Genomic DNA, 13,537 nt, shown 5'->3' with positions numbered 1-13,537 from the left:
CTTCTAACTACCAGCATGTGATTAATTAGATAGAATTTACAGCACAGGAACAGTCCACTTAGCCCAAGTGGCCAATGCCTGTGATTGTGCTCCACATGAGCTTCCTCCCATTGGTCTTCATCTCAACCAATTGACATAACCTCCTGTTAGATTTACGAGGATACTACCAGGACTTGATGGTCTGAGTTATAAGGAGAGGCTGGATAGGCTGGGACTTTATTCCTTGGGGCGTAGGAGGCTTAGGGGTGACCTTGTAAAGCTCCATAAAATAATGAGGAGCAGCGATAAGGTAGATAGTCAACATCTTTTCCCAAAGGTAGAGGCGCCTGGAGCTAGAGGGCAGAGGTTTAAGCTGAGAGGGGAGAGATGCAAAAGAGACCAGAGGGGAAATTATTTCACACAGAGGGTGGTGAGCATCTGGTTCACGCTGCCAGAGGCAGTGGTACCAGGCGGGTATGATTTTGTCTTTTAAAAAGCAGTTGGACAGTTACATGGGCAGGGTGGGTATCATAGAAGCATAGAATTTACAATGCAGAAGGAGGCCATTCGGCCCATCGAGTCTGCACCGACCCTTAGAAGGAGCACCCTACCTAAGTCCACACCTCCTCCATATCCCTGTCATCCAGTAACCCCACCTAACATTTTTTGGACACTAGGGGGAATTTTAGCATGGCCAGTCCACCAAACCTGCACATCTTTGGACTGTGGGAGGAAACTGGAGCACCCGGAGGAAACCCCCGCACACACGGGGAGAACGTGAAGGTTCCACACAGACAGTGACTCAAGCCGGAAATCAAACTTGGGTACGGAAGGATATTGGCCAAATGAGGGCAAGTGGGACTAGCTTAGTGATAGAAACTGGGCGACATGGACAAGCTGGGCCGAAGGGCCTGTTTCCATGCTGTAAACATCTATGACTATGACTCCATGACTCGATTCCTTTCCCCATAATGCACATATTTTAGATTTCATTTAAATGCATCTACACTAGTCACTTCATATACTCTGTTATATATTCAGGCTCCTTTAGGTTAGAAATAGGGGCTGGTTTAGCACAGTGGACTTAACAGCTGGCAGAACAAGGCCAGCAGCGCAGGTTCAATTCCTGTGCCGGCCTCCCTGAACAGGCGCCGGAATGTGGCGACTAGGGGATTTTCACAGTAAATTCTTTGAAGCCTACTTGTGACACTAAGCGATTATTATTAATCATATTTAGACTCAAAATGTGGGAGCTTCATTGAGTGCATTTCTTGAAACTCCCCATGTAGTCGGTGGGCTCATAGACCGGCAACTGGGCACATGACTGCTGTGTAACAGTAAACCTGGCACCCCAGGATATATATTCACATAACAATATGAATTTATGCTCTTTATGATCAATGTGACAATATCATGCACTCAGTGTGGCACTGAGTTCCACATTCCAGCCACTTTCTGGGTAGAGGTGCTTCTCCTGAATTTCTCAATGGATTTATTAGCGATTCTCCAAGATTTATGATGCCTAATCAGCCTCTGATGTGACCAGAGAATGGATTTAAATTCAATCATTCCACTGCCAATCATCCAGAGCCATTTAATTTTACAATCTAAATGGCAGCGGCGTGAAAACTGGTTTTAAAGACAGGAGTAATTCCAATCTCTATATTTGAATTGATTATTCGATGGGATGACTGAGCATTCAATTGATGCTGATGGAGCTATCATAGTCATCATCGAACTTTCACTGGTGGGAGTAGCGGGGAAGCAGCACAAAATTCCGAGGAGAAAATATTGAGCTTTGTAACTATTGTTATAAGCCACTTACTCCATAATTTAACATCGCATGAGGGTCCCCACTGCGTGAATGATTGGCTCATGCCCCCAGGAAAATCTGGGCTGTTTTGTTTCAATGGGAAAGATGGGGGTGGGAGGGCTATGTCGCCCTTAATCTCTGTGAACAGCAAATCTTCAGTACTGTTCACCTTTCCTGGGTTTTCCAATGCCTCAGCAATGAGTGGATTTTCTGGAACAGTTGCAACATCGGGAGAAAATTCAGGCCTAGTCGATTGCTTAACCAATGTTAATTTCTTCCGAGTAATTCTCAACCTTTTCATTTCAGCCTTACCTTCTTGTTATCTACCTCTTCATTCCCCTCGAACCCCACAACCCATCGAGATACCTGTCCTCTTCCAATTCTGGCCTATTGTGCACCCCACACTTTAATTGCTGCGTCAATTTTGGCTGTGGCTTCAGTAGCCTCGGCTCCAGGCTCTAGCATACCATCCTTACATCTCTCCATCTCTCGCCTCCTTCACGACACTCCTTAAAACCTCATTTGACCAAGCTTTTAGTTATCTGACCTATTGGATCATAGATCATAGAATTTACAGTGCAGAAGGAGGCCATTCGGCCCATCGAGTCTGCACCGGCTCTTGGAAATAGCACCCTACTTAACTCCTCATGTGGCTTGGTGTCATATTATGTTTTATAACCTTCCTGTGAAGCACCTTGGGACGTCCAATTACATTAAAGGTGCTATATCCTCACGGCACTGAGGACCGGGGGCTGGTTTAGCTCACCAGGCTAAATCGTTGGCTTTTAAAGCAGACCAAGCAGGCCAGCAGCACGGTTCGATTCCTGCACCAGCCTCCCCGGACAGGCGCCGGAATGTGGCGACTAGGGGCTTTTCACAGTAACTTCATTGAAGCCTACTCGTGACAATAAGCGATTTTCATTTCATTTTCATCTAGGTTTGATCCCGGCCCCGGGTCCCAGTCCATGTGGAGTTTGCACATTCTCCCTGTGTCTGCGTGGGTCACACACCCACAACCCAAAGGTGTGCAGATTAGATGGATTGGCCACGCTAAATTGCCCCCGAATTGGAATTTCTTTTTAAAAGGTGCCACATAAATAGAAATGATTGTTGTTGAAGCAGCATTCATTCCTCGCTACTGGGTTTCATCCCACATCTTGAAAGTCCCATGGGCAGGAATTCGGTGAATTGGCACCCGAATATATGCATTTTAATAATTTTCCTGCCAATTTCCAGCTTTATTATGAGCATTTGTTTTAGCAGGTGGCGCAATCACAAAGCCGGGCAATAGCTTCCGCAGTGGCAAAAGGGAGCTCTCTGAGCCTCCTGCTGAAACTTGTCAGGGGGCAGTCTACTGTGATGTGAGTCATTGATCGGGGGGTGGCACCACAGCTGCAGTTCGGGTTCCCTGCAAGGCCCCACTTGTGCCAATTTGCTGCACAAAGGCCTTGACCAGTGAGGAAACGGTGGGGGCGTTCCCAACGTTGGTGGTGCGGCAGGTTTAGGCCGGGTGGGCAGACTGTGGGATCTGTCACGAGAAAGTGGTTTCCAGCCATAGCGTATTGGGTCCATTCCTGCTGCCTGTGCTGTTACTCTTTAGCACGGTGGTCTTAGCCATGCAGGCTGGTGTGGTGGGAAGTGAGCAGGTGGATTGGTAAGGTCCTTGTGTAACGGCAGGCATGGGCTTATATAAACCTTCTCCAGCAGCTTTCTTGTTGCAATCTCCCTCCCATGTGACGGCACAGGATGTAAGCATGGTAGAGTTTTGCACTTCTAACTTTATATCCACTTGCCAACATTGATATGTACTGATACCCAAAGCTTACATTGCCAATATGTGGTGGAAGGAATTTAAATTAGCCACATGATAAATGATTAAAATATACATTTTCCTTTGCTTTGGCAGAAGTATTTCTGGTGACGGTGAAGAAGGAGTTCCAATAGCACATTTGAATAAGTTGCAAAAATGATTATACCGACCATTCCATTTTTATACGTGTTATAATTGTATCTTCAAGATAAAGCAGGTTACTGCTCCTGTGTAACTATTCTGACTACATCGTTACCGCTACACATATGTAAGGGGAACTGTGGAAAGCTCAATATCAATTTCTTTCCAGATGTTTCAGCACTTGACCTGGAAACTTGGCTATTGATCGCTCGGCAGATCTGTAAATGGCCCTTGAGGATCCTATTGCCCAGATTACGGAAACAAAACTGTCTGACGGCCTAGTCCCAGCATTTGCTAGTTCCTGGGTGGCATTTCCCAAAACATGAGTGCGAAACTGTAACATCTGGAGACCACACTTTAGGAAGGATGGGTAAGCATTAATGAGGGTGCAGAAAAGAGAGACATTGATCAGGTGGAGAGATTGGAGAAGATGGAGGTGTTCACCATGGAGAAGACAAGGTTGAGAGGAGATTTGATAGAGGTGTTCAAAATCCTGAGGGGTCCGGACAGAGCGGATAAGGAGAAATTATTCCCCGTGGTGGATAGATTGAGAACCAGAGGACACCGATTTAAGACAATTGGTGAATGAAGCAACAAGGAAAATATATATTTTTTCTCTAGTGAGTGGTTAAGATTTGAAATGCACTGCCTGAAAGTGTAGTGGAGGCAGATTCAATGGAGGCCTTCGAAAGAGGATAGTGTCATGAGAATGTCACTTTAAGAAATGGTAGTCTGCTAAAGTTACTGCAGTGATGTCAGAGTGTGTGTGGGGCTGGGCTATGGCTCTGCTTTTTAGTTTCACTTTGAGAAAAGCTTGGGTTTTTTTGGTTTTGTTTCAGTGTTGGAGCTGCAGTCAGTCACAGAAGGTGTAATGTTGTTCTCTCTGCCATATAAAGACTATCTCTTGATCATTTGGTGAATTCAGAGTGATAACTGTTCTCAGTAGTGAATTTAAACCTGATGTGCTTCTGTTAAAAGGACCTTTTTATGTCTTATGGATGTGAAAAGGAAAGTACGGATTACTTAGTGTTGTATTTTTTTGGGGGTTGTATTTGAATTGATGGTTGCTAAGATGTTCACGATATGTTTTAAAAAGGTTAACTTGAGTTCATAGAATAAACATTATTTTGCTTTAAAAATTACTTTTCAATCTCTGCTGTACCACACATGTAGAGTGGGCCGTGTGCTCCCCATACTACAATCTGGTAAAGTCGTGGGTCAGGTGAACTTCATGATACACTTTGGGGTTCTCTAAACCCTGGCCCATAACAATAGGATAATTATCTGAAGAGGGACAATCGCAGGGCTACAGGGCAAAGGCAAGTGAGCGGCATTCACTGAGTCGCTCTTGCAGAGGGCCAGCACAAACACGACAGGCTGAATGGCCACCTTCTGTGCTCTATTATTCTATGGTCCTGTGAAGCTGTATGAATAGCTTTGTCCCGGGATATCCAGTCTGCTATACTATATCTCTTCATCCAATGTGTTTCCAATGTAGGCAAGGGGTTCCAATAAAACAATCAGACATGCCTTTCTTCTGGATTTCCCCAAGGAAAGATTCCTTGTCTTCCCTCACACCACTTCTGAGGAATAGCTTCAGGGAATTATTCAGCACAGAAGAGGACCATTCAGCCCATCGTATCTGTTCTGGTTCTTTGAAAGCTATGTACAATTAGTCCCACAGCCCTGTTTTTACCTCACGGCACTGAAAATCTTCCCCCTTCCCTTGTTTCTACAACCATCCCTGTGAAACTTGTTATTGAATCTGTTTTCAACACGTTTTCTGGCAATACGATGCAGATCATAACACTGTATAAAATCAATTTTCCTGATCTTGACTCTGGATCTTTTGCCGGTTGCCTTAAATTTGTGTCCTCTGGTTACCAACCCTCCTTATTTACACTATTGAAACAGCTTATGGTTTTTAACACATCTATTAAATCTCAGCCAAAGAGAATAACCCTGCAATCTAAAAATGTACAATATGAAAAAAACACGGAGAGAAACAAAGTTTCTGGGCTGCATTTTGCAGCCCCTTGGCCAGCAGCTTTTCAGGTGGGGGAAGCTGAACAATGCCCTGGGTGTCCTGTCCACCATTTAGCTGCCCACTCCAGCCGCTGCTCCAATTTTACCTGCAGCGGTGCTGCCCACTTACCTGTGGCCCAATTGAGGCTCATCAGAGGGCAATCAAAGTCTATTTAAGCGCCTCATCCTACCAGTGCTGGGATTTAACCAATGGCAGGATAGGCCCATGCCAAGATTCACCAGGCAGCTGTTGCTATGCAGGCTGGTGGTAGACAAAGTGAGGCCCACTTGGGCCCATTGGAGACCCCCGGAACGTTGTTCTCCCCTCCGGATCGCCTCTCTGTACCCCCCAAGCCTCTCTACCCTGACCTCATCCCTCCCTTGCCTGGGGCTTTCTTGGGGCAATATCCCCTGTCCATTTACCTTTTACTCTGGCTCCTCAGCACTGGCCTCAGTTGTGTTACCAGCAGGGGCCACTGCTCCCAGTAGAGTTACTGGGAGCAGCGAGCTGCTGGTTATTAAATAGGAGAGGAAATCTCACTTCAAACCAGCATATGGGAGACACGGTAACACAGTGGTTAGCACTGTTACTTCACAGCGCCAGGTCCCACATTCGATTCCCATCTTGGGCCACTGTCTGTGTGCAGTCTGCATGTTCTCCCTGTGTCTGCATTGGTTTCCTCCGGGTGCTCCGGTTTCCTCCCACAAGTCTCGAAAGCCGTGCTTGTTAGGTAAATTGTACATTCTGAATTCTCCCTCCGTTTACCCGAACAGAGTGTGGCGACTAGGGGCTCTTCACGGTGGCTTCATTGCAGTGTTAATGTAAACCTACTTGCTACACTAATAAAGATTACTATTATTACATGATGCCTCCTGGGCAAGGGAAATCTCACCAATGACCTTTTAAAGTTTAAATCATAAATAGCACAAGAAAACTCCATTCACATCTCATTGGGGTACATCTTTTACCCGTTACTCCTCTCTTTGGTTTATTGCACCACAAAACCTTCTTGTCATTTAATCTCCCCTGCCCTCCACCCTATTGCAGCCCTTCTTATTTATTCTTTTGTTACGATCTAGTCAATGCCATAACCGGATGAGAAAATCCCAGAATGGAACCATGACTCAAGTGACCATGGGCAGGATTCTCCGTCTGCCAACGCCTGCATCAGGAAACGTGATTGGGCGATGAACCAGGTCTGACACCAAAATCGCAGTGGGCGCCGATTTGTTGCCAAATCGCAATTGTCCGTCGCCTCGACAGCGGTGCCTATGCGTGCCAGAACCACGTACAGTAAACATCATTAGCATATCATTAGCAGGCCCGACCCAGTGTTCGATGGCGTGGTTCACTGGCACTTGTGTTTTTAAAAATCGTGAAACCGGTGTTGTGGCTGCTGAGGGGGGAGAGAGAGGGTACAGAAAGTGTCCAACATCGCCATAGTTTGCTGACAGTTGTGCCGCTGGCTGGGGGGCTTCTGCCAGGACCGGAGGGGAGTAGCTGGGATTGGTCAGGAGGTGGGCTGTGGGGTCGGAGTGGACGGGCACGGAGCACCATTGCTATGGCCTGCAAGGCAGCCATACAGCTGTGCTCGCTGCTGACTGCCCACTGTGAACTTAGGGTCATGGGTCATATGGTGTCCCACCTGGGCACTCTGGACCTAGCCGACCTATCAGTGGGATGGGCTTGCTCCAGTGCAACCAGTGCCATCTTGTTGGCTGTGATGAGTGTGCGTAGGAGTGCAATGTGTATGTGCAGCTGTAGCTTGTCAGCGTCCCGATTGTCGATCATGGACCCGGTAAATCCCGCACCGTTTTTCATTGGAATCGATTGTGTTCCACGCGGCGGCGGTGCCAACCCCTCCACCGTCACTGAATCCATCCAGGTTCTGCCCCGACTTTGCTGCCGTGGAAGTCCATGAATCATGCCGAGGTGTCAACACTTAGTCTCAGGAATGGAGAATCCAGCCCCGTAACTTTTACTTTTTTTATCCATCGTGGAGGAACAGAGTCACAGGACCGTGAATTTGTTTTAACAACAGCAACAAAAAAATTATTAAACATGGAATAATTGGAGTTTAGGATTAACGCGGATGGCAAAATACATTTGAAGCCACGATCATTGACAAAGTCCTTCTTTTAAACACACAGATTGGTGGTTGTATTACACACTCCGCTCTGAACCCAAGTTAGTGTGTTTGGATTTTGATATAATATACATCCATGTACATAATGGAGTGCAGACAGGCAGTGTATTGACACACAGGATGACCAGTGAGCACACAGAACACAGCAGCCAATCACCAGACAGGACACGACCACTATAAAGCCAGAGGGCACCAGTTTTCCCGCTCTCTCGGGATCCAGCCTCTGAGACAGTCAGAGCTTGTGAGCAGCAGCTCGTATAAACACCATGTGGTAGTCAGTTAGTCTGGTCAGGCTAGCCTCAGGTCTCCAGTCAAGTCAGCATAGCGTCAACCCACAGTTAAGCATATAATATAGTTAGATGTTAAATAAAATCGTGTTGCATCTTATCAAGTGTTGGAAGCCTGTCTCTACACTGCATCAAACGCGGTCCACATACACCCAGCCTGCCCAACACATCAGATTTCTCTTCAGAATCCCCCAGATGATTGACACATGGGAGTTTGCAAAAACCACTCCAAAAATGTGCTTTTAAATCTTCTGCTAAAAACACAATGGATTAGAAAGAACAGTTGGTACGCCAACCTCCACATCTAGAAAATGCTGGAAAATCTCAGCAGGTCTGGCAGCATCTGTAGGGAGAGAAAAGAGCCAATGTTTCGAGTCCAGATGACCCTTTGTCAATCAGTATAATGTTTTAAAAAATTTATGCCTCGTGCTGCTGTGATCTGCCTGAAATGCGAGTGAAACCAGATTGAAAATCAGGATGTTGCAAGAACTGAGAAGTTAGGACAGAGAAGTCCTCTTGCACTGTAAATTCTATGATTCTAAACTGATTAGGAATGATTCAACAGGCTGAGGCTCTTTTCTCTGGGTGTGAAACTAATTGTGTAGACATAATGGAGATTTATCAACTTGCGGAGGAAGATCAGAATCAGGGATTATAAATGGCAGACTATGTGGTGGTGGTGTGTTACCATTCACTTGAGTCCGGTTGCTGTGGCAACCTGCCATTTTGATCAGCAAAGCAGCCCCAAACCCCACCTCCGCACCGCATGGCAGCCCCCCCCCAACACCTCCCCGATTACCTGGGTGCCTTCCCCCCAAACCCCAAGTAAAAAGGGTGATCTGAACCCCCCCCCCCCCCCCCCACAGGGACCCCAGAATAAGGTGACCCCCTCAGGGACCCTTGTAATCTGGACCTCCACCACAGACCCCCCCCCCCCCCCCCCCACACACACACACATACCCCTCCCCCCACACAGCTCACCCCTAACAAAGGACATGCCTCTCTGTAAGCTAGAGAGCAGTCCAGATGGGGCAGTGAGATTTACAGCTGCAACACTTCCCTTGAAGCTCCATGTGTCCATTCCTTAAAGGTGACCTGCCTCTGGTTCCCATAGATTCATTAGCTGAAAGTCATTCATGGCTTTCTAGTTGTGGACTGTGATTAACAGTTTCTACAATCCATCTGAAACTTTGATTCATTAAATTTCCCTCGGGGTTCAGTGGCCTAAGTGGTGAAACTCCAATATTTACAAACATTGACCACAGCAAAGAGGGATGAGTGCAGTGCAATCTCATGCTTGAGTGATTGGAATGCACTTACCATGGGTGTGTGTGGGTGGGGGGATCCCTATAGTCAGGGATTCCCTATGGTTGGGTCTTCCTATTACAAGGGTCCTGGTAGGAGAGTCTCCCTATCAGGCCTGAAGGCCATAAGACACAGAAGCGGAATTACGCCATTTGGCCGATCGAGTCTGCTCTGCCATTCAATCATGGCTCAAATGTTTCCAATCCCCATTTTCCTGCCTTCTCCCCATAACCTCTGATTCCCTTATTAATCAAGAACCTATCTTTTATTAAAATTTTTCTAATTAAGGGGAAATTTAGCGTGGCCAATCCACCTACCCTGCACATCTTTTGGGTCGTGGGAGTGAGGCCCATATAGTCACGGAGATAATGCGCAAATTCCACACGGACAGTGACCGAGGGACAAGATCAAACCTGTGCTAACCACTGTGCTACCGTGCCATCCTATCAAGGACCTATCTATCTCTGTCTTAAAGTCAATCAGTGACTTGGCCTCCACAGCCTTCTGCGGCAAAAAATTCTACAGATTCACTGCCCTCTGGCTGATTACAGGGGATTACTGTGGGATTCTCTCTATTACAGGGGTCACTGGGGAGGATTTCCCCAATCTAGGGGTCCGTGGGGGTCTCCTTATTACAGAGGTCCCTGGGGGTCCCGATTACAGAGGTCCCTGTGGGGGGCCTCTATTAGAGGTATCCCGGGTGGGGGTTTCCCTTTAAAGAGGCCCTTGAGGGTTGGTGGGGGGCATGTGAGAGGGGGTCTGGTATAGGGAATGGACAGGTAGTACAGTGTGGTAGTAAGGGCTGGCCCATGGTTGGGCTTGGATGGTCTCTATCAGCGTGGCCCTGGCATGTGGACGGCACAGTGGGCCAAGGGGCCTCTTAGGGCCACACTGGTGGTGACCACAAGTGATCCACGGTCAGGTGATTCCCAGCCATGGGGTCTGGAGAATCATTGGAGGGGTCCAAGCATAGGGCACGAGGCACGTTAAATGGATGCAAATGCACCATGAAGATCAATTTGCATTCATTTACATCCCCGGCTGGCACACGGTCCCTCGCTTCCGGCGCCAACAAAGCAGGGGGTGAGTGCTCGGAGCAACGCAATCAGGTTGGCGCCCGGGTCCCGGTTCTCCCTCCCAGCGGGGAACGCAATCCGGGATTCCCAGGGAGGAAAATCCCGCCCGCAGAGTGGAACAGAACTAATTGGATAGCTTTTGCAAAGAGATAGCATAGATGCAATGGGCCGAATGGTTTCTTTCTGTGCTGCAAGCTTCCATGAAAAACTTTATTGTTACCTTGCACTCTGCAACTTATTGTCAGGTATTTTCTCTATGATTCTACAGTTTATTACAAACCCCCAGTAATCTTCTGAAGCTGAACCCCATAATTACATTAGTCTGCAGCTCAGTCCCTGGATAATTGGAGGATGTGATGACATACAACCACTTTAATGAGAAAATAATAAGATTTTGTCCTTGTTAAAGTATAATGTAATAATGCTGTCTATTAATGCATGAACAGGTCTGGAACAACAGTGGTCTAATCCTCTCTGGTTACTATATACAATTGAACATGTATCAATAATGCAATTACATGAAAAAGTCCTTTAATATGACTGTGTTATTAAAATGCTATTATCCGCAATTCAGTCGCCCTTAAAATAAAACATTGTCAAATGGGATTATGGAATTTACATCATTGATATCATGTACACGTTAATAGTAGTTCAAGAAAACATGGCTAAGGATGACTTGTCTGCATTAAATTAAGAACTAAAGGCTACAGCAGAATTAATATCCTTGTGCATGAAGTCCAATTTTGTTCAATTTGCCAGCCATTTAGAGTGCAGTTGACTTTTCTTTTGAATGATCAGTCGTTGAATTTGTGGTGATATGCATTACTGTAAATACACAAGGGGGTTAATGTAAATACACTACGACTAAGTGAACACTAGAGGGAGCACCAGAGACATCATGACATGCAGACATACAGCTAATGAACACATAGAATAGGGCACGACAAATGGGCAGTCAAGACACCCAGAGGTGACACTACCACAAGGGGGCATTACACAACCCATATGTAAGGACAGGGCACACATGCTCTGTCTCTTTCCACAGGCGACACTTAGAGAGAAGGACAGGGGCAGATTAGAAGCATCACACCCACCACGTGGCTTAGAGCAGACTGGTTAGTTAGACTGAGTTACGATAGCAAGATGAGCAGGAGAGTTGAAGTCATAGAGGACTGTGCTAATGGTTCAATAAATCACATTGAACTTACTTCAAAGTCTGGAGTATCTTTTGGTCAAAGCTGCATCGAGTTGCAGCCTGTGTTATCCCAGCGTACATAACACAACATAATTTCCTTCAGCAAAACTGGGTGACGGAAAGGGTTAAAATTTCTGACGGTTAAGGAGAGATTTAATGGAGGCGTTCAGAATCAAGAGGGGTTTTAATTGAGTAAGTAAGGAGGAATCATTACCATTTCTCAAATGCCGAGTAACCAGAAGACAGAAATCCAGGGCAATTTTATGACGGGCAAGTCGAGGGGTCATGGACTAAGTCAGGGCGTGCCACTTGTATCTCCCATCACTTCATCAATCCTGGCATATCAATGACAAATTCTAAGAAATTTCCACCCCAATCATCTAGCTACATCCCGATCAACAAAGCAACAAGATTGGCCAGATTGGCAAGTGGAAACCTTTGGGGGCATTTTTAATCTTGTCACCTGATTGAATCGGAATCTACCTCTCCCTATTGCTTGAACGTCATACACAGCGGAGAATGTTTGACATGAAATGTAAATGTATATTGTAAATATAATCTGCAAAAGGCAAGCGTATCAGTCAGACATACCGGGCAAAATTCTCTGTCGCCCACCACCGGTAGCTGGGTTCCTGTTGTGGAGGGGAATCCGGCAGCCACCGTAAAATGGGATCAGCGCAAATGGATGCAAACGAGTCTTAATTACCCATTTGCATCCACGTAGTGGGTGGACACCAAATTCTCTGCATCCTCATGATTCTCTAGTCCTCTGGGCTGGAATCACGTGGGTGCTGATTACAACAGGTGTAGACAAACGTGGCCCTGGCCTGGTGGGCCTCACCGTGGGACAAGGGACTAAACCCTGAAGGGGGTGCCGCCAAATTCCACCCAAGGGACACCCTATCCCCATCAGACACCCCGCACATTCTAAAAGCGAGTTAAATGCTGTCAATTTCCAGCTCAGTACTTCAAAATCACTCAAACGTGAAGGGGGTGGTGGTGATTGGAATGCACTTAACTCTCTTTGAAGTGGTTGATCTTTAAAAGCATTGTGGTTACAATACTTAAGAGTTACTCATCCATGAAGGGAGAGGAATGAAGCAAGGCTCACAGCTGTGTTTGTGGAAGCTGTCAATCACAACCTAGTAGAAGAAATGAATGAATGGCTTGGAGCTAAAGGGTTTAAACACAGGCCACTGCTTTTCTTTTTCCACGAATGGTCATGTGGTGCTTCCTCTATCTGAGCTAGCAGCTGTATGCCCAGGTAAGTGTTACAACATTAACAGATTGCGTGGGAAAGGGGGCTGATGGCCAGCCACAGACCTCGCTATCAAGCCGCCCATTCGAAATGGCAGCTGGTACTCTACTCCTCTCCATGCATAAATTTGCGTGATGACGGATACTGAATTGCTTCCTCATCTGCGGTCCCAGCGGAAGCACAAATCAATTCTAATTTACCTCTGGCAGGAGAACATAGTCACCCCAAATGGAGAACCCTGGCCGCAGTGAAAGAAGCCAATCTGTTTCACACCTTTTACAAAGTCAAATTTGAAATTATAAGCAATGGGGGTGATTTTCCGACTGCTTTGTGCTTGGCGCAAATCCCGCTATACTGGAATATACTGGGAAAGCCCCGAAACGGGGTTTGTGCCGGGAATCAAACAGTTTGTAACATTCCTGGGCCCTCCCACTAGACCTAATCAATATCATGCCCAGAGAGAGCATGAGCGTGATTACCATTCATTTAAATGGGTTTAAA

This window comes from Scyliorhinus canicula, chromosome 13, assembly GCF_902713615.1.
Source record: "Scyliorhinus canicula chromosome 13, sScyCan1.1, whole genome shotgun sequence".
NCBI lineage: Eukaryota > Metazoa > Chordata > Chondrichthyes > Carcharhiniformes > Scyliorhinidae > Scyliorhinus > Scyliorhinus canicula.
This window is presented reverse-complemented; position numbering follows the sequence as displayed.